General features: G+C 43.1%; 1 long non-coding RNA gene across 1 annotated transcript in view; it reads left to right on the top strand.

The window, feature by feature from the left end:
- LOC116158175 (uncharacterized) overlaps positions 1-21,622 on the top strand; it is a 36,403-nt gene extending 14,781 nt beyond the window's left edge. Inside the window, exon 3 of the long non-coding RNA XR_010384725.1 lies at positions 21,384-21,622. This is a non-coding gene — a long non-coding RNA (uncharacterized LOC116158175). The remainder of the gene's footprint in view (positions 1-21,383) is intronic.
- Positions 21,623-21,823: the final 201 nt, after the last annotated feature.

Below are 21,823 nucleotides of genomic sequence, written 5' to 3'. Positions count from 1 at the left end.
CTTTTTCTGGAATAAATTTGATTCAGATAACCTGAATCCTTCCTGAATCTTCTCTTGCTTCCAATTCTGCTTTCCCTTCTAATTCTCAAGGGCCTTCGTCCATTTTTATTATGTCACATTTCTCTTATTTGACTTAAGCATTATTCCGATAGTTGCTTGCTTTGCTATATGCACCTTTGTTTGCATCTATCTTGCCTAGACTGTGAACTCTTTGAAAACAGAGACCACATGGCATTAGCTTTTGTAGCTTCATGCCTACACAGCATATGTTCAATAATCATATGTTTTAAACTAACAAAAATAAGTGAATGTGGTTTTGCTCATCGTTAAGTACAGAAGTGGGGTTTCTGCCACTATGGAGAAAGTTGGGTCTATCTAGGATGGATGACCCAGGCCACATGAGTGGCTTTGTGTGCATCAGAGGTGGCAAGGGAGTCGTGCTGCTGGGGGAGGTGAAAAGGAGCCAACAACAAACACGACCTTCTTCCAATTTTGTCTGGGGTATGTTGTGTCCACAGCAATTACAGAGAGCTCAATTTAACAGCAAGAAGGGAGGTCAAGGGCCAAGGGCAGACATAGTGGAATTAGAAATTAAATCAATTCTGAAGCTGAAGAATGAAGAATAAATGCTCGGCTGGCACACTCCAAGAACGTCCTCAAGAAAAATAAGCTCCATTAATTTAAAGGACCAGAAATGTGGTTCAAAAGAGAAATTGTTTCCCCGCTCTATAAAAAGCTAACTGCTAGACACTCTTGTTGGCCGATGATGTGAGATGCGCCCGTGGAATACAGCTCTTTTCAGGGTAAGCGTTTTCCTGGGGCTTACACCAGGGAACTGGGACCTTGAAATGGAATCCTCGACAAATTAAATCAGGCAAAATTTCTAGGGGACTCACATAGACTCATTTTTATTTTTATCCTCTAGCAGAGGCGACCCGGAGGAAGAGGAAATTCTCTCCCATGATATGAGAGAGAGCTTGGATCCGGGCCCCCCAGTCACTTCCTTCCACCTCCATCAAGCTGAGTTCATCTCCTACCAAGCAGACAAAACTCACCCCTCCCAAAAGTTAGATTTCTCCAGAATTTAAGAGAGGTCTTCAGTTTGCCTCTGCGTTGACTTATCTGAGAAATCCGGATGTTCCTCCCCTAAGTTCCGATTTTTGATCTGTGATTTTTATTTTAGCCTCGGTTGACAAAAGATAGTACATCCTTCCTTGGCATCCTGCAACCCCCAGCTTAGTCACCAGAAGCAGATGGCTAGAAATGTGTGATCGAACTTTTTTCTTACGATTTTTTTTTTTTTAACCAAGTCAATACATCAATACAAGAAAACAGGCAGTCTGGTAGTCTAAAACAATAAGCATCACAAAAACCTCCTAGGTTTGAAGTGAAAACGTTGCTCTTGTGTATTCCCTCCACCTCTAAACACCCAGCTGCTCCGCGCAGGCTGTAAAAGGCCCCCGTCCTTTGTTCACAGTGTTCATTAACTCAGGGCATAACCGTTTCCCATCCTGCTCTCATATGAGCCACCGGCACTTCACCCTGGCAGTTTGATGAGCACAGGGTTATAGATTGGGGCTTTGCGACTCATTGTGCAGCCACTGCTGTGTTCCCTTTTCCTTTAAAGAAACTAGGATCAGCTACCCGTGATGGTCCAGGTTCTTCCTGATGCCCACACCCACTCAGCTTAATTAAGTCCTCTGTTGATATAAATAAGGTTTCGGTTTAACTGAGCTCAGCAAAAGGAAAAGTGTGCTGGTTAAAGTTCTTTAGTTGCAAACAAGAGAAACACAATCAGATGAGCTCCAGCTCACAAAGGAGGGGGCTTTGTCATGAGATGACGCAGAGTCTCAAAGGCCTAGAGGAACAAGACACAGGGTCTCAGGAGAGAAGGGGCCTGGCAGTGATGAAACTCACGGGACATGGTCAGCAAAGGCGTCTTCTGCATCCTTTCCTCAAACTAGCTTTGTTTCTCCTGCCTTGCCGGCTCAGCCCCAAGGCCCCAGGAGACTGGCAAGTTCAGAGCTGATATCCAGCTCTGGTCCAGGTGGTCAGAGCCAGACACGGGCTCACACGGAGTAACCCTGGTGGCCGGAGAACCTCGTGGTCATCCCTGGGAACACGGGGAGTTGCAGTCTCACTGGTTGACCAAACATCTCCTAAAGAGTTCACCAAGGAATATCATCTTTAAAAAAAAAAATACCAAAATATGTAAACACTCTGTGACCCCACAGAAGGTGTGTGGTAGCAAGTTGGGCAATTGGGATGAAAAATGAGGAATGATTTAGGTCAGCATTTTGCATCATTCTGCAAAGGAATAGCCACCCTTGCCAGCCTGTAGGGAAAATAGTGGGGATTCTAGACAGCTTTCTACTTCCTCTTGAACCTTATTTTCATAATGTAAATGGATTTACTGTTTAACTAGAAATGTTGCGGCTTCTCCACCATGTCACATAAATCCCTATTTGAATAGAAATACCAAAAATCCATTTAAAGCCAGACAGATATGACTTAGGAAAGTACGTTGTTGGATTTGTATCTCCTTCAGACTTCAAAGAATTGATTGATGCACGATCAACGCATCTCAGTTTGTAAGTCTAGTAAAGGTCATGTATTTAAGATTTTTTCTCCCCAGTGGTTCATTTCTTTATTTACATCCTTTTCTCTCCAAACAGTCGGTTTTGAACTCATAGCCTTAAGGCAGGGACACGCCCCTGTGGAGAGCCGAAATAATGTCCTTTTCCTGCTGTGGGTTTCCAAAGTCCTGGGCCTTGTTTTGAGGGATGAGAGGACAGACCATCCTCAGCAGAGACAGAGGAACTCCAAGGTCGAGAACAGGGTTGAGATGGGAGGAGGTCACTGAGTAGATTGGGGTTTCCTTAGGCTTGGACAATTCTTCTCGGTTGGCTGAAAGGGAGAAATCGGGGGGACAAATTAAATATTTAGAAAACAGCCAAGACCTCAAGATTGTGGCTTTTTCCTAGTCAGGGGCCCCAGCAGGCAGCAGACTTGAGATAGCTTTGCAGGACCAAGGGATGGATACCTGATCTCTGTTGCCTGTGTGAACGGAGCTGCCTGGCGTTGTAGCAGCGCCACCCGGGCTGCAATCCCTGCGGGCCCTGCCCCAGGCGGAGACCTGGGAGAGTCACATGCGTCTAGGCAGGCAGAGCTGTGGTCATTCCTGGCCTCACAAAGCCCACCGTAGCACAGAAGCAGCTGAATGATTCTCACGCAGCAAAACAGAGTAGCAAACCGCAGGCATGACATCTCAGCGGTCATTTGCAGGGATTGGCGTCTTTTTTTAAAATTTTTCTTGAAGTAGAGTTGATTTACAATGTTGTGTTAGTTTCTGGTGTGCAGCTAAGTGTTTCAGTTATTCATATAATGTTCTTTTTCATTATAGGTTATAACAAGCTATTGAATATATTTCCCTGTGCTACACAGTAGGATTTCGTTGTTTATCTATTCTGTATATAGTAGTGTGTATCTGCCAATCCCAAACTCCTTATTTATCCCTCGGAGAGTGTGAAGAAAAGAGAACCCTCCTCCACTGTTCCACTGTTGGTGAGAATGTAATTTGGTGCAGCAACTATGGAAAACAGTATGGAGATTCATTAAAAAACTAAAAATAGACTTACCATATGATCCAGAAATCCCACTTCTGGGCATATATCCGGAAAAGATGAAAACTCTAATTTGAAAAGATTCATACACTTCCATGTTCATAGCAGCCCTGCTTATAATAGCCAAGACGTGGAAGCAACCTAAATTTCCATTGACAGATGACTGGATAAATAAATTGTGATATACATATACATATATGTATGTATACCACATGTATACATGCGCACACACACACACCGTGGAATACTACTCAGCCATAAAAAGAATGAAATAATGCCATTTGCAGCAATGTGGATGGATCTAGAGATTATCATACTAAGTGAGCTAGGTCAGACAAAGAAAATCAAGTATCAAATGATATCACTTATGCATAGAATCTTTAAAAAATGACACCAATGAACTTATTTACAAAACAGAGACAGACTCACAGACATAGAAAACAAACTATAGTTTCCAAAAGGGATTCATTTCTGAGACAGAAGAATGATGAACATTTCAGTGGGTGTTTGTGCAGGAATGACTCAAAGACCAGATGCTCTCCAGATGTGGGTTTTTGGGTTTTGTGTGGTTTGGGGGGGGCGGTAATTCGATTTATTTGTTTATTTATTTTTAGAGGAGGTACTGGGGATTGAACATGGGACCTCATGCATGCTAAGCATGTGCCCCACCACTTGAGCTATAGCCTCCCCCACCAGATGTGTTTTGATAACACATAAACCCCCAGGATTTAGCTACAATCGTGAAAAAAGATGGAGACAGTTCTGAATTAAAGGAGGTCAAGTTTCAGCCACTCAGCTTAATGGGGGTTCAAAATACAATGAAGTTGCATTGGAGGAAATAAAGTTGTAGTTCATGCACACTTGGATTTCTGAACTGAGATGCACATTCACTAAATAAATACATAGAAAAACAAGAAAACATAAGACACAATTTCAGCAGACCTCCTAGAATGTCATTCAATGTCTTTCGGGATAATGGTAGATTTTCTTACTATGCAGCAAGTATCACTTTCTCTTCCTCACCTCTCTGGAACTCCTCTGGCCCACTGATGATGGGCGTGGATAACGGAATGCTGGTGGAGATGATGCAAGTAGAGGCAGAGACACTTCCAAATCTTACTTACAGAGTTTGGCTTGATCACTTGGGCTTTTGCCCTTCATTATGAAAAAAGCATGCCCCAGATAGCATTTGATGCACAGAGCGGAGCGGAATCTAAGCCCAAGGCACAGTCATCCCTGCTGCCCCCCCAACCCCTGAATGAATAATAGATGTTGTGATAAGCCGCTGAGATCTTTGGCATGTTTGTTATACGGTTTATTACAGTAATAGCTGCCTGATACATGTGCAAAGTGTAGCCCTTGGAGATCAGCACCTGCTCTGATGACACAACAAAATCTTAAGTGCTTATGTGCTCAGAAATAGGTGTCCACTGATTCCTTCTCTAACATTCTGCCATATGGCTACTAGAGTGGGTGTCAATGATTTATTTTACCCAGTTTCTCTCTTTTCTTTGGGGAAATTAACTGTCTTTCTCTTGGTCTGTTTCCTTCTCTCCTGTGCAAACCATGGGGACTGTCAACCACAGTACCCAGCCCTCCTGGCGACTCTGATTTGTCCAGTGATGGTTATGTGACCCAAGCAGGACCAGTCAGAGACTTTCCCTAAAATATTTCAGTGTTGCAGGAGGCCATGTACTCTCTCCCTGCATTGAGATGCCTGTCGACAATTAGCAAGAATAAAGCCCACACTCAGAGGGAAACAAGCGTACGAGACAAAGACAGTAATTTCTGGTTGGGATCAGTTCTTGCTTCTCATCCTACCTAACCACATCCCCAGTCTTCATGGCTGTGTTAGCCAATCAATTCCCCCCTTTTGCCTACAAGTTCAGGTTGGGTTTTTGTCCCTTGAAACCAAGAATGTGACAAATAATTTTCCGCTTTTGCTTCTACTGCTGCGGCCGCTGTCAAGTGAGTCTTCTCTTCCCATGACGGCTCCCACACTGAGAGCCGTCTCTTGTTACCTCTCTGTCTCCACGCAGCCCTCCTCTGGCTGTGTGTCTGTGCATGTGTGTCATACGCCAACATCCTCAAGGAAGCCAGCCATGAACCAGGAAAGATCCAGGCCACCTGGAACTGTGCTGACCTTTGGCCATCTTTCAACCTGGCTCCCATTGCTACTCCAATCAGGTGAGCCTGGATGGTGGTGGTGCATGGTACAAAGCATGATGCCTCATGTGGAAAGGACTCTGCAGAAAGGGACTGTGGGCTCTGAGGCTAACCAGAAAGGAACACCATAACCAGCCAGTATCTTTCTTGGCCTGACCTCTTGTTGCTGCTCTGGTTGATCCCGGTCTATTGTACAGACAAATGGGGGGTTAACTGGAAATAAAAGAAGAAATAGGTTTCTAGTTAGAGGATGATATAGAATAGGGGACATTTTTGGAGAAGAATTGGTTGCAAGTTCCAACAATGCAACAGAGAAGAAAAGCTCCTTTTTAGTCTCCAGTGCTCCCCTTTCTGAGATCTTCCTGGTAACGAATTCTCCATTTGATAGTTCTTGCTTTTAATAGTTGCTCCTAAATAAAAAATAAAAGGTTGGAGGTCAGATCATTCACTCATTTGATAAAAAATTAGTGAGTTTAGTATTGAAGCACAATTCACTTTGGTTTCTTTTTTTTTTTAACTCTTTCCAAATTTGTTAGTGATTATTCAACTAGTTATATCTTTTCTTCCTCCAATTTTTTGTATTGAAAAATGCCAAACTCACAGAAAATTTGCAAAGATAATCAAACACACACCTAGGTTCACTTTCCCTTAGGTTCACCAATTAACTTTATTCCAAATATTCCAATTCTTGACTGGAATATTACTGTATCAGACTGGGTCATAAAAATTTTAAAGATGGAGGGAGGAGGGTATAGGTCAGTGGTAGAGCATGTGCTTAGCATTCATGAGGTCCTGGGTTCAATCCCCAGTACCTCTGTATAAATATATACATATATATATACACACACATATATATGTATATATAGATATATAGATAATGACCCCCCTCCCAAAAAGTAAATAAAAGTTAAAAAATTAAAAAAGACAAAGCAAATGCCCCAGAGGAGTCCAAAATCCAGTCCCTGGTTTCCAAACAGCAAAAGCAGCTCTGGTAGTGGACTGCATCAGGGATTTCTGATTCAGCTGGTCTGTGGTGGAGCCCAAGGAACCGAATTAATAAGAAACTCAGCAGGTGACCCTGCTGTAAAGCCGGGCTTGAGACCACTGACAAAGCAGAAGAGAGAACGAACAAAGGGAGAGGAGCAGTCTGAGCAGCTGAAGTAAAGACTGAAAATGTGCCGTAGGAACGGAGGATGGAGCAAGGCTGGAAGGTTCGGGTGGGGCGAATTAGTGGGCTCATGGAACTTTCTCAAAGGCCTGGTTCCAGAAACCCCTGCCTGTCCACTCTCGCAACCTCCTCCTGCGGTAAGTGTAATCACGGCTGTGTGCTGGGTCCTTAAATTCCCACAGCTCTTGCAAATTTCACGACGATTGAGCATGAGACTTTCTTCTTTGTTGAAAGGGGTTAATATGCTTCCCTGTTCATTTCACGGGTCGTGGTGTATGAATCAAAGGAAAGAAAACTTTTGAACATCCTTTATTATCTGGCAAGAGACTTATACACACAGAGTAATTATTATCCCCCTTAGTCAGTGCATTTTCGTGTTCACAGCATCCAGAGAGTCTGGGACTGCCTTCCCTACAGCAGCTCTCTCACTGAACGTGTGAAAAAAGCACAGAGTTCGTGCAAAGTTTGTATTCACCTGCCTTTGGATGGTGCTGGCAACTAAGAGTCATGCCATAAACTTTTTTTTTTTTGCTTCTTTGTTTGGATTTTTTTTTTTTTTTTTTTTGCTTCTTTGTGGGTTTTTTGTTCGTTTTGTGGGGAGGTACTGGAGATTGAACCCAGGACCTCATGCATGCCAAGTACATGCTCTACCACTGAACTATACCCTCCCCCCACCATAAATTCTATTGACTAATTAATTGATAGGCTTTTCCCAATCACATTAATCTTCCCTGAGGATGAAATGGAGTTGTCTGACATATTTCTGGTCTTAAGACCATTTCCCCCACTGAATGAATATATGATCTCACCATAACAAGGAGCTGTTGATTCTCTCTCCAAAGAGATACAAAACCACCCTGAGGGGCACAGGCTGAGATGAGGTGCCTGAAATCTCCTTCTCCACCTGTCGAGGGCTAGAGCTCCTTGTAAAACCATTGATTTGCGCGTCCGATCATCTCCACCCGCTTTGGTTCCTAGTCCAAGTCCTTCCGTGCGAATAGAATCATCTGACCCGGTCCGGTTATTTTCTTGATCTGGGCAAGCTCTTACTGGTGATGGTTACTGCTGTCTGTGTCTTGCCCCACAGCGTTTCAGAGTGAACCTGCCATCAAGAAGCCTGCGTGGGATCTCTAACTGCTTTGCTTGGCTTTCTTTGTTTCTCGTAAAGCGTCCTCAGAAGGGGGCACACACATGGGAAGCCTGCTGTGCGTGATTAAGAGATAATTGGGGTTGTCTCGGCACTTACTGCTGCTATACCATTAGCTTATTTGCAAGGGATGCCTAACTGTGGTTGGGATGAAGAAAGGATACGGTTTGAAGGATGAAATGTGTGAGAATCTGAAAGAGCACTTCACCGTGTTTCACTAAGATATGCTGCCTTCTAGCTTGATGTTTTAAAATGAAGCTTGAAGCTTAAAACTGAAGCTGACTTGCTTGGGTTTCCAGGAGCCATAATCACATATTTTGTCCTACTGTGTACAGCCTGGAAGATTCTTTTTATACCATAACTTTCCTCCCTCCGAGGTGTGTAATGTAATCTTTGGGCAACTGGCTATGATTAAGTGCCTTCTAGGACAGTGAATAATGATTCTCAATGAATTTTGGAGCAAGCCTATTCAATTTCATTAACATTAGCGAGATGAAGAAATTGTCTGGTATTACCCTGGTGTGACTTTTCACTGTTCTACTATGTGATGAATGCTAGTGAGTTATTTATGGGAAAAGTTCCTAAAGCAATATGCTGAAAACATTATTCCTCTCACTGAATGGTGGGTGGATAATAAGTCAAAGAATAAAGGTCACAATTGGGGAAGTTGCTTAGTTAAATTATGCACCTAATTCTTGTTTGATGGTTATTTTCTCCACTGAATTCTCTGCCATTTATTATGTTTGGATTGGGCTCCTTCCAAAAAGGTTTATAAAGGTCTCCAGCCAGTTCTAAATGTTAAGACCAGGCTGTGCATGTAAGTAAATACCCGCCACGTGCATTTGGTGAGACTGCGCTGCTGTCAAAGGAACCGTGCAGAGGTCTTGCAACCACTCCTCCTAGGCTCTTGACGTGAGTCAAAAAAATGTGAAAAACTGACAAGCTATCTGAGAAGAAACTCCATTTGCATGGAACACAGTTGTATAAACTTATCCCCTAATGGGATTCATCTGAGAAAGACATTGTATTCTTTTAGCTTCTAGAAATGTCTAAGAGGGAGCTAACCACACTTACCTTTGAATTAAAAACAAAAAAAGGTAGAGCTATATTTGTTCTTTTGCAATAATGATACCTTTGACTATGTATGGTATTGGCTACCCGAAGTGGCATAATCTTAGAGTTGTCACTATTATCAAATATTTATCAGGTCCTCCTTCATCACGTGCATAGACTGTAGAGATTTATAGAGTTGATAAGTAACAGCTAGTGTTCTCAGTCGTTTGCAGTCTAAAGACAGGGGTGATTGAGAAGAACATAAAAGACACTAGTCTCTCTTTTTTTAATTGAAGTACAGTCAGTTACAATGTGTCAATTTCTGGTGTCCAGCAGAATGTCCCAGTCATATATATATACATACATATATTTGTTTTCATATTCTTTTTCATTATAGGTTACTACAAGATATTGAGTATCATTTCCTGTGCTGTACAGTAAGACCTTGTTTTTTTATCTATTTTATATACAGTAGTTAGTATCTGCAAATCTCGAACTCCCAATTTATCCCTTCCCACCCGTTTACCCCCCATAACCATAAGTTTGTTTTCTACGTCCCCGAGAAAGACACTGTTCTCTTGAAGCTAGGAACGGCCTGATCTGTCCTGTAGTTCTCACCTCTCACTGTCCTTTTGGAGTCTCCTAATGGTGTTCTCCCAAAAGCCAGTCCCCGAGACAAGAATTGGCGTACATGTAGCTTATTTGGGAGACGGTCACAGGAAGCACAGAGAGAGTAGGGAAGTAAGACAGGAAAGGGAGGAATACAACGAAGGGTGTGCTGATTAGCAGGTTGCTGCCGAGGGCAGCAGGGTCTCAGTCCTACTGGGTCCATGATCGGCTGCCTAGAGCGCATCTCGGAATTGTCTCTTCTCCCAAAAGATGAAGAAATGTGGCTCTTTATCCTCTAACTCCTGTCCCTTCATGGTTGAGGGTTGCTCCTGAGGCATGCGTCTCAAGCACGTGGGCATCCTCTTCACCCTGGCAGAGAGATGCAGGAGAGGGGAAACTGCTTTGCAAAAAAAGGCATTCTCTGCAGAAGCAGCAGGTGACATCTGTTGGGGGCCAGGGGGAGGTGAGGGGGCATTTAGAGCATCTGCTACATCTCCTTTTTCCACTTGGGTAAAAGTCCTTGCCCAAATCCATCATCAGAATACCTAGGTTTCAAAACAATTTGACCACTATTTAAAGGCACCATGTACTTCTCTTATACTAAAAATTAAGTAGTGTCTACTTTGGTCTTGAATCCTGATTTTGAATAGTCTAGAAATTAGCAGCCATATTTGGATTATTTTTTATCACAAGTTGAAGTACATTGGCATTTTTTCTCACTGGCATTTTTTTTCCAATACAGCGATGGGTACCTAAGAAAAGAAATTGCCATCTTATATAAGAAGACAATTATCTCAAAAGAATCCAAGTGAAATCTGTGCTAACCAAAATAGTAGATACTTCAATGTCACCAGGCAATTGCGTATTATATTTCTGAGGTTATATCCATGCCAAAAAATGTTTCAATCAAACTCTATTTTAAAGGACTGACTTCAATAAAATCTATTTTTGAAGATGGTCTTCACATTTGAAGATTCCCCCCATTTGTAAAAGGTTGTGTGGGTGACCTCAAGGTACAGGGCATTTTCAGAGGGCAGAGACAAGTTGGCACTGGGGCAAAACCAGCAAACAGGCACAGCGTCACACCCTTCTGGAAACGAGGCAGGGCAAACCCGTACAAAGTACATAAGTACAAGCCAAGATTGTGGTCTTTTACAGACACCTGAAAGACTGTTACAGAACGGCCAACATTCAAAAGTCCACAAATGATACATGCTGGAGTGGGTGTGGCAAAAAGGGAACCCTCCTCCACTGCTGATGGGAATGCAGTTTCATGTAGCCATTGTGGAAAACAGTGCAGAGATTCCTCAAAAAACTAAAATTAGGCTTAGCATATGACCCAGCAATCCCCACTCCTGGGCATATATCCAGAGGAAACCTTAAGTTAAAAAGACACCTGACCCCAGTGTGTATAGCAGCACTATTTACAATAGCCAAGACATGGAAACAACCTAAATGTCCATCGACAGATGACAGGATAAAGAAGTTGTGGTATATTTATACAGTGGAATACTACTCAGCAATAAAAAATAATGAAATAATGCCATTTGCAGCAACATGGATGGACCTGGAGATTGTCATTCTAAGTGAAGTAAGCCAGAAAGAGAAAGAAAAACGCCATGTGATACCGCTTATGTGTGGAATCTGAAAAAAAAAAAAAAGATAAATGAACTTATTTGCAAAACAGAAACAGACTCACAGACATAGAAAACAAACTTATGGTTACCAGGGAAGTAAGGTGTGAAGAGGGTGTGAAGGGATAAAGTGGGAGTTTGAAATTTGCAGATACTGACTAATATATATAAAATACATAAACAAGTTTATACTGTATAGCACAGGGAAATATATTCAATATATTGTAGCTTATGGTGAAAAGAATATGAAAATGAATATATGTATATTCATGTATGACTGAAGCACTGTGCTGTACACCAGAAATTGACACAACATTGTAAACTGACTATACCTCAATTTAAATAAGAGAAATTGGAAAAAAGAAAAAGAAAAGAAAGGGAAGACTGTTAAGAGTCAGGACATGTGAAAGAGGCAGAAGGGAAAATGGGCAAATCGGGACAATGCTGGGCTTTTTTTTTCTTTTTAATTTTTTTATTGAAGTACCATTGATTTACAGTGTTATGTTAGCAAAGTGATACATACATACTCAGATATATATATATATTTTTTTCAGATTCTTTTTCATTAAATGCTGTTTTAACACATAGGCTTCCATGCTGAAATGGAGAAATTTGAGGAGCGTTAGAGAGGTGGATTCTTGTATGTATGTATATGCAAGACTAGGACATTGTGCTAAACACCAGAAATTGACACACTGTAACTGATGGTACTTCAGTTTTTTTAAAAAGTGGATTCCTTATAAAAGTGTGGGCAGGACTAGGGAAACCACAATGGATAGCGTAGTATTGGGACAGCAGGGAGGAGGTGCAGAGACTGAAGGGGCAGAGAGTAAGGGAAGTTACAGAGATCAGAGAGGAGAGGGCCCCCTGGCAGGAGCAATGTCAGGATGCCAGGGAAAAAAACACCCCGACCTCCCTGCCTATGCGCGCCGCTGGACCCCAACTAGAAGCTGGAGGGCAGGGACCCCGTGGATGTCACTTCAGCCAGCCACCAGGAGCAGAGGGCAGGTAGAGAGAGGGTCTGGAAAACAAGGGGCGATATGTGCCACCAGTGGGTGAGAGGACCTTGCTTCATTCATATCCAAGCTAGACAAGAGAGGTCCCCGGCCCTGGCGTGGCCTGAACTGTCCTAACACCGATTTGAGAGGAAGGTAGTAGAAGTTTGCCGTCTCATTAGGAGTAAGGTGTTCCCACAACATCGGGCGCGAGGGAGAGGATCCTCAGTCACTACGGTGGCAGAGACTCGAAAACGTCCGGATCCCGTTTATAATCCTAAAGAGGATGTGTAGCTCCCAGAGTTGCATTGATTTGTGACAGACTCACAGAGGAGAGTCCCCCTGGTCATAAATTAGCAGCATCCCCGTCTTCCCACCCTGCACACCTGGACTTTGCAGAATTCGACCTTGTGCTTCTGAAGCTTTAGGGGTCTCCGCGGTGCTCCCAGGTATAATTGCACCGGGCGGGTAGCCGGCGCCTGTCACGCCCTCGGGGAAACGAATGATGCTCTGAATGTGGCTCTGCCGCAGGTTAAACCCTTTTTTAAAGACGTGTAAGTGAAGGGCACCTAGAGTTCTCGCGCTTCTGGAACCTGGCCTCAGGGCCGCATCAGCGCCGGTGGGGGGAAGGTGGGCGGGGGTGGCCTCGGGCGGGCTCCCTCGTCCGTGTGATCCGTAGCAACCGTCCTGGCCGTGGCCTCGGAGAGTCCTGGGCGCTCGCGCAGGTGATGCGAGGCCTCGGAGAGCCGGTGAAACCAGGCCTGTGACGGCAATTTCCCTTGCTTGAGAGCAACTCTCCGTGAGATCAGAAACTGAGCACTCCTTTCTCCTCCGCCATATGGTGCTGCGGTATCATTTAAATTCAAAAAGCCCAATTTCAGAGCCTGAGGATTGCAGTTGGTAGACACTTCTAATCACTTTGCGGATGTAAGTAGGTACAGAGACGCATAATAATTTAAGTGCAAGCTATGCTTTCAGAATCTGACAGGAAAACCTCCAAATCTAATGCTTTGTATCTTTTGCTTCAAAGGAGAGACCCGGGGCGGGGGTGGGGGTGGGGGAAGATGCCAAGAGGACAGGCTGGGCAAATTGATACAAATAGCAAAGTTACTTAAAATAAAAATAAAGCTGAACTGCTGACCAACTGTTTGGAATCTCTTAAAATGATATCTATTATGGTAGGGTTCGGGGATCAAAAGAAAGAAAACCGTGAAGCTCTAATTCCCACAGATACGGTTAACGTTAATAAAAATCATAACCAAGAAAGAGGAGGTGGTTGTGCAGCCAAGCGATCTGACGGAGTTTTCACTGAAGAGCAGAATTCCAAGAAGCATTTGCTACAGATTAAATAAATATACCGAGAATAGGTAGAGCTGAGAATTCCAGCTTATGAGTTTTAGTAGAGATTTACAAGCCAACGTATTTTTAAATCTTTAATCAAATCCCAAAAGGCAGGTTCTAAGAGACACAAACAGTTCCCTCTCCTTTAGACTGAAAGGAAATAGAGCATGGAGATATATTATTTGGCCCTTAGGAGATCCGAGGGAAAGCTCAGTTGCCATTCTGAGCAACTGAGAGGGGAATGGAGAACTTGAGAGGACAAAAGAATAGAGATGATCTCATATGCTCTTTGGGAGAATCCTTTCTGTACCAATCAAACATTTTTCAGTTTAAAAAAAAAAAAAAAGAAGAATGAGAAGGAAGGGAGGGAGAAAGGGAGGAAGGAAGGAAGGGAAGAAGGAAGGTTGGTTATCAGCTTAAGTAGCAGGGGTAGTTTGGCTTCAGGTGCAGCTTGATCCAGAGGTTCAATGTCACCATTGGGACAAGATTGATTTATTTTCATCTTTCAATGCTGCTCCTTCAGGACAGGCTCTGTTCTCAGTCAGGCTCTCCTTTGGTGGGGAGAAAAGCAGAGAAAGCACGTTGTCCTCCCATAGCTGTCCTCTCTTTATGCCCTTGTAATGAAACCTCTAACCTGCAGCTGGGCACACAGCCTCCCGAGATAATTTCCATGCCTCTATTGCAGTTAAGCATAGTAGTGTGACTTAAGTTCTGGCCAATGAGATACAAGTAGAAGTGTCATAAGCAATTTCCAGAAAGTGTCCTTGGAGGATCCCTCTTCAGCCCCTCCTCCTCCCTACAGCCTGGAAGCTCAGGCAGCCGTCTGGGACCATCAGTAAAGCCATGTTATCAAGGACGACAGAGCAAGAGACAAAGACACCACTCTCAGACGACCTTGGAGCCACCACACAGCCCTGACTTGCTTACCTCGGACTTCAATCATGTAGGAAAAAAATGCATTTCTATGTTGTTTAAATGATTGTAAATTTGAGGTCTCTGTCTCTTAGCAAAACCTAATATTAAGAAACACACATAGAATGCATGCCAGGGTTCCAGGGATATAAATCCCATGAGGCACCTCATAGCGTAGGATGCCTGTCTCTTCCTCAAACGCCCTCAGAGGCATTGCCTCTCAGTATCTGGGTGGCTCTGATTGGGTCACAAGCCAATCCCTGAGCCAGGGACTGTGACCCAGGGCTCTGACAGGTTTAGCAGCTGGAGCTGGGGGTGCAGTTCTCTCCACCTGAATCACACACCCTGAGAGTCAGGGAGGTTTCCCTGAGGGGAACCCATAAATGCTCACAACACTACCCAAGGCAGAATTTTCCCCGTAATGTTCTGATTTCTACCAAAGATGTTATCATTCTTCTAGGCTCACAACCTTTGGCACCTAACCCATGACTCCTTGATGTGGTCTCTTGTGCTGGCAATGTCTCTTCTCCACAGTCTCTCAGGAAACGAAAACAAAGGGACAGATACAAGAGACACGTGACTCTTCAATAGTGTAATGTTTGCAGGGAGGGTAAACAGGACGGATGTGCCCACAATTTTCTGAGAAAAATATTTTAATAACTTAAAATAATAACAGTTAAAAGTATGCAAATCAATCAAAGAGCAACTCAGTAGTCTTCAAAAGTGTCAAGGATGCAAAGGCCAAGAGGACCGAGTGACTGTCACAGATTAGAGGAGAGTGCGGGGACATGAACACTGCGGAGGACAGGGTCCAGGTGGACAGTCATAGTCCCCAACCCCTGGTGGTCATGCCCTGTGTAACCCCCTCCGCAGACTGTTTTTAAGCAACAGAACCTGCAATGGCCATGGGCTGTCATTTCTGTGATTATATGATGTTATATAAGACTCTGTGTTGCCAGCAGACCCGCTCAAGACACGGTTCAAGTAAGTTGCCACTCAGGAAACCCATCCACAGGCTGAGAGTCGTCTCCAGCCTCCAGCCTCCAGCCGGCAAGAAGCCAGGGCCCTCAATCCCACAGTCTCAAAGGAATGAATTCTGCCAACACCTGAGTGAGCTTGGAAGCAGATTCTTCCCCACTGAGCCTCCAAGTGAGACTGCAGCCCACTGACACCTGGACCGCAGACTCATGAGACCCTGAGCAGAGGATCCAGGGAAGCTGAGCCAGAACTTCTGACCCACAGAACCCAAAGACAGAGAAAACAGACTTCATTTTTATAGGCTATTGTTTGGAAAGTAAAGAGCTCAACCTGGAACTACCAGCATAAGAAAAACAAGGGGGCCCAATGTGAAAGGAAGAAAGAAAAAGGAAGAGAAGGAAGGAAGAAAAAGAAAAGAAAGAGAAGGAAGAGAAGGAAGGAAGGAAGGAAGGGAGAAAGGGTTCATATTTATAGGCTATTGGCTATTGTCTGGAAAGTAAATAGCTCAACCTGGACCCAAACAAAACTAGAATAAGTAAACGTGCCATTGACTTGGTGAAAATGTACTATAACTGGTTGAGAGGGGCATAAATATTCATTGACTACAGTCCTTACATTTATCCTGGTCTGTAGAGTCAAAAGCCTCTTAAACTTACTGAGCCCTCTCAGGGCTGTTTCTTGCTGCCTACCCTGAGCATTATGAATTCCCCTGTAAATCTTAAAGTCAACAATATTGGGTCAGTGTCTACGGTCTAATCTCTGCTTATAGGCTCTGCCTTTCAGATGCTTATTTACTTCTCTGAAATTATAAAACCTTCTTTTCAAGCAGAGAAGGAACAAGGCATTCCCTAGTACTAACGCAGAGGCACAAAACCATAATTATGTGTAGAGTATGAAATAAATCTCTTTTATTTAACAGACATAAAGATGAATAGAAGAAAATAGAAGAGAACTGCATTAAGGCTCTTATACTCATAGAAATTACTATTAACTGTTCATTACTTTTGTTAAATCATGTACATGGAAGGAGATTTGAATGTCTTATTTCAAAATTAACTTACTTTTTAAAAGTAAATTTTAAAGCGCATTCAGAGGCGCAAGTGTTTTTCTTATCTCCGTGGCAGAGTGAGCTGGCAAACACATGGGCTTCAGGAGAGCTCTCGATTTAGAGAAGAAAACTTGAATTCAAACAGAAATGCATTTACTTTGAAGGTGAATTCTCCAGAGTTGTTGATACACCTGAACGAGATTTCCTCCTCACAGAGGTTTGGATGAGTTCTCAAGGTTGAAATGAAAGCGGGTTGGGTGCATCCGGGAGATGCTGGCAGCTGGAAGATAGCTGCCCTGGCAGGTGGGGCAAACTCCTGGTAGGTGGTTTTCAGTCTCACACCCCTGGTGGAGTGAGTGAAGAGGAAGTTGTGCTCGTGCATCCCGTGCAGAGCCGCTGAGAACTCACAATCCCCACAGAGACTCTCTGGAAAAGAAGGAATAAAAGTTCAAGCAGTCCTGGGCTTTTCAAGAATGTTCTCTAGCCCCAGGAGCCAAGGAGAGATTGAACATATTTCTTGTGTGTGTATATGTGTGAAATGAGAGTAAGTTAAATAAAATCTAAACTTTTTTCTTTTTTAAAAATTATTTTTATAATTGAAGTACAGTCAGTTACAATGTGTCAGTTGCTGGCACACAGCACAGTGTCCCAGTCATGCATACACATACATATTAAAATCTAAGTGTTTAGTCTAATTTTACTTTTTTATAAGGGGGGAGGTAATTAGGTTTATTTATTTACTTATTTAAGTGGAGGTACTGGGGACTGAACCCAGGACCTCGTGGCATGCTAACCACATGCTCTGAGCTATACCCTCCCCACCCAGTTTTACTTCCTGATTCATGAATATCCAAAACCCTGTCTAAATACATACTGTGTATAGGATACACAAGGAGGGATTATCAAGATTGAATTTCATGTGTGGCTTGCGAACATCTGGCTGCTTTACATTCTGTTCTTTGCACCCACACTCCCTTGCATCTGCCACTGCAGACCCCGCAGCTCGACCATTTGCAACTGACCGTGACCTTTGAGTTGTTTTTCCAATAGTGGTTCGAGGTTTGCACTGTTATTCCCTTTCTTGTGGTTGCCTTTGTGACCCAGGGCACACGTTTGCAAAATCTCTGGCTGAAGTTAGACCCTACAGCTGGGAAACAGTTTTTCTCAGTGAAAAGCTAAGTGGCTCGATGATAATAAGCACGAGGTTTATTGAGCCCTCACCGTCTTAAGCGCTGTCCTCATGCTTTGCTTCGATGAACTCATTTAATCCTGACAACCCTATTACGTAGACTTTATTATTAATACCAGTATTATTCTCTTTAACAGATGCACAAAACTGATACACAGAGAGGTTGAATAATTCACCCCAGGGCACACAGCATGTAAAAAGAGCCAAGATACAAACTCAGGAAGTCTGGTTCTAAGACCCATGCTCTCTATCTCTACACTGCTACCACCTCTGTGTTTTTTCTACATTTACTATAAGGGAATCCTTTAACAGCTGATACTTTAGTGGGGAGGGTATAGCTCAGTGGTAGAGCACGTGCTTAGCATGCATGGGGTCCTGGGTTCAATCCCCAGTGCCTCCATTTAAAAAATTAAAATAAAATAAATAAATAAACTTAATTACACCCTCCATCCAAAGAAAGAAAAGAATTAAAAAGGAAAAAAAAATTAGAAATGACAACTGTTACTTTAAAACAATGAAATAAAAGATTGCAAGACAAATGTTCTCGCCAGACCCAGAAGGAATTAGGGTCTAATGGGCAGACTACCTATTTTATAGACAGGAAGGTCTCGGATTGTCTACGTAGCTGTGATGTTTGCCGCTCACTAGATAACCAAGTATTCCCCTGCACGTCCTAGGCCCCTGGTAATAGTGAAAGCCATGTGACTAGTTCTGACACTGGATGTGAGTGGAAAGGATGCAGGCTACTTCTGGATTGAAAACTTAAATTCTTCAGTTCAGTGTGTGACCATCCTGGTCTCTGTTCGTCTCCATGGTGATGGAGAAAGCCATTTGGTCCAGATGCTGCAGCTAAACAGTGGTAAAGCCCCAGTCAGCCAGGTCTGTGAGTAATCATATGGAGAAGAGCTCCTCACAAGCCCACTGGGATGTGAACCATGAGTGAGAATAAACCTCAGTTGTGGGGGTGGGGTGGGGTGGGGTATAGCATAGCTCAGTGATAGAGCACATGCTTAGCATGCACAAGGTCCTGGGTTCAATCCCCAGTACCTCCACTGAAAAAAAAAATTTTTTTAAACCTTAATTGTGTTAAGCCACTGGAGTTAGGACTAATTTGTATCTGATATTATCTGACTGATCCAGTCCACAAGGTTTACCAGGTTTTCTAAGTGTTCGGCTTCTCTGAGCCTCGTTTCCTTATTTTTAAGATACGAACACTAATGCTTTCTTGGCAGAGTTGACGTGAGAAGTAGATGAGGGTTCTTGGTATGCTTGGCAAGTAGGAGATGTTCAATAATAAGTAGCTATTGTAATTGTTCAGTGTCGCGCTGCATAAAAGTGACGGAAAAGCTCAAGTGATGTAGTGTATAAAGAACGTGATGGATGGAGGTGTGGCCACGATGGTGGAGGAGGGGAGCCCCTGAGCCGATCTCCTCGCATGGACATGCCAAATTACAGCTATCTACAGAGCAACTGTCTACAAGAATGACCTGAAGGCTAGCAGAAAGGATTTTCCACAACTGAAGATAAAAAGAAGGAACCACAAGGAGATGTGTAGGAAGGGCCAAGATGTAGTCTAGTCAAGACCCACATCCCCAAGTGGGTGGCCCACAGACAGCCGGACAATCACAGCTGCAGAGGTCCTCCCCAACGAGCAAGGGGTCTGAGCCCCAGCTTGGGCTCGCCAGCCCAGGGTCCTGCACCAGGAAGATGACCCCCCAGAAAGTCAGGCTTTGAGTACCAGAGGGCTTGCATAGGGAGGGCTGGAGGGCTAGGGGGAAAGACTCTACTCTTTTTTTTTTTAATTGAAGTATAATCAGTTTACAGTGTTGTGTCAATTTCTGGTGTACAGCATCATATTTCAGTCATACATATACATGTATATTCCTTTTCATATTCTTTTTTATTATAAGTTAAAAGATATTGAATAGAGTTGCCTGTGCTATAGAGTATAAACTTGTTGTTTATCTATTTTATATATATATATATATATATATATATATATATATATATATATATATATATATATATAAATATATATATATTGGTTAGTATCTGCAAATCTCAAAATCCCAAGTTACCCTTTCCCACCAGCTTCCTCCCTGGTACTGTAAGTTTGTTTTCTATGTCTATGAATCTATTTCTGTTTTTTAAATAAGTTTATTTGTCTTTCTTTTTTTTTAGATTCCACATATAAGTGATATTACGTGGTATTTTTCTTTCTCTTTCTGGCTTACTTCACTTAGAATGATGATCTCTAGGTCCATCCATGTTGCTGTAAATGGCATTATTTTATTCTTTTTTATGGCCAAGTAGTATTCCATTGAATAAATATACTACAACTTCTTTATCCAGTCATCTGATGATGGATTTTTAGGTTGTTTCCATGTCTTGGCTATTGTAAATAGTGCTGCTGTGAACATTAGGGTGCATGTATCTTTTTGAATTAGAATTCCCTCTGGATATATGCCCAGGAATGGGACTGCTGGATCACAGGGAAAATATTTTTAGTTTTTTGAGGAATCTCCATACTGTTTTCCAGACTCTACTTTTAAAGGTTGCAGACAAAATCTCACATGCTCTGAGTCCCAGCACAGAGGCAATAATTTGAATGGACCTGGGTCAGACCTATTTGCTGATCTTGGAGAGCCTCCCAGAGAGGCAGAAGGCAACTGGGACTCCCTCTGGGGACACAGATGCTGGTGGTAGCCATTTGGGGGAGCTCATTATTCCACGAGGACACTGGTGCTGGCAAGCACCATTTTTGGATTCCTCCCTGTAGCCTATTAGCACCAGACACTTACAAGCCCACCAGCAGGCTGGCACCCACCCTGGGCCTCCCTGCCCCAGCAGCAAGCTACCCTAGGACCCAGACATACCCACAGAGGGCTGGCAGCCACTACACAAGGCAGGCAGGGCCTGGCAGCCAACTGGGTTAGGGACCAGCCCCACCTACCAGTGCACTCATAGTAGTCAGCCCCGCACAACAATTTTTCCAAATGACAAGTTTACAACCAGAATAAATTTCTTTTTTCTCGTTTAGACAAAGCCTTGCATATAAGGCAAGCAAACATTCTTCACAGGAGACATATATTATGCTTAAGAAATACAGAACTTTTTAATTAGTACTGTGTTTCCTTATCTTAAAGGAATGCATACAGCTTACTGAAATTTATTCTCACTTTTGGTTCATAAATTTGTTGCATGGAATTATATAAAGTACAGTTTACAAACTATATTCTAATAACCGGATAGAGTGGATTATAGATTGGATTCTTGTTTTCAATGTGTCACTCTCCTGTGATAGGATTACACACCCATGTTCTTTGCTGTGAGACTTTGCAATGATTCCCAGGCGAGTTGGGGTGGTGTGTGTATACAGCCCCACCCGACTAATGTTGGACTTGGCCATAGGACTTATTTTAGTTACTGAAATATTAGCAGGAGTTACACTAGCAGTAGATGTAAATGTATTTGCATGGTTTGGCTTGGTTCTTGAGCTTCTGCCATTTGCCCTGAACAGAGCAGATCCGAACAGCAGCTGGGTCCAAGGAAGCTGAAGAGACCATGGAGGAGATATCAACCCTCCCCATACCTGAAGCTAAGCCCACCTGATCCTCAGCTGAGCCCAGTGAGAGCACAGAATATTCACAGGCCCAAGAGTGAAAATAAATGCCTGTAATGGTAAGTCATGGAGCTGTTTGTTATACAGCCTTGTTGTCTGTAGCTGACTAGTACAACCCCAAATGATTATTTAAAAGTAATGCTCAAAATAACATGTTTTACTTCAAGTGTTAGGGTGTTCAATATTGTTTCTGGTCATCTGTATTATCTGGGGAATCTAAAACATATTATATAATAAAAATGTATTACCTTTGTAACACAGCACTGAGTGTGGTAAATTGGAAGGCATTCTAAAGACACCAGAAATCATTGGAATTGGGTTCCAGTGCTGGCTTGGCC

Source organism: Camelus dromedarius, chromosome 17, assembly GCF_036321535.1.
Source record: "Camelus dromedarius isolate mCamDro1 chromosome 17, mCamDro1.pat, whole genome shotgun sequence".
Lineage (NCBI taxonomy): Eukaryota > Metazoa > Chordata > Mammalia > Artiodactyla > Camelidae > Camelus > Camelus dromedarius.
Note: the sequence above shows the minus strand (reverse complement) of the source record. Positions and strands in the feature narration are given on the sequence as shown.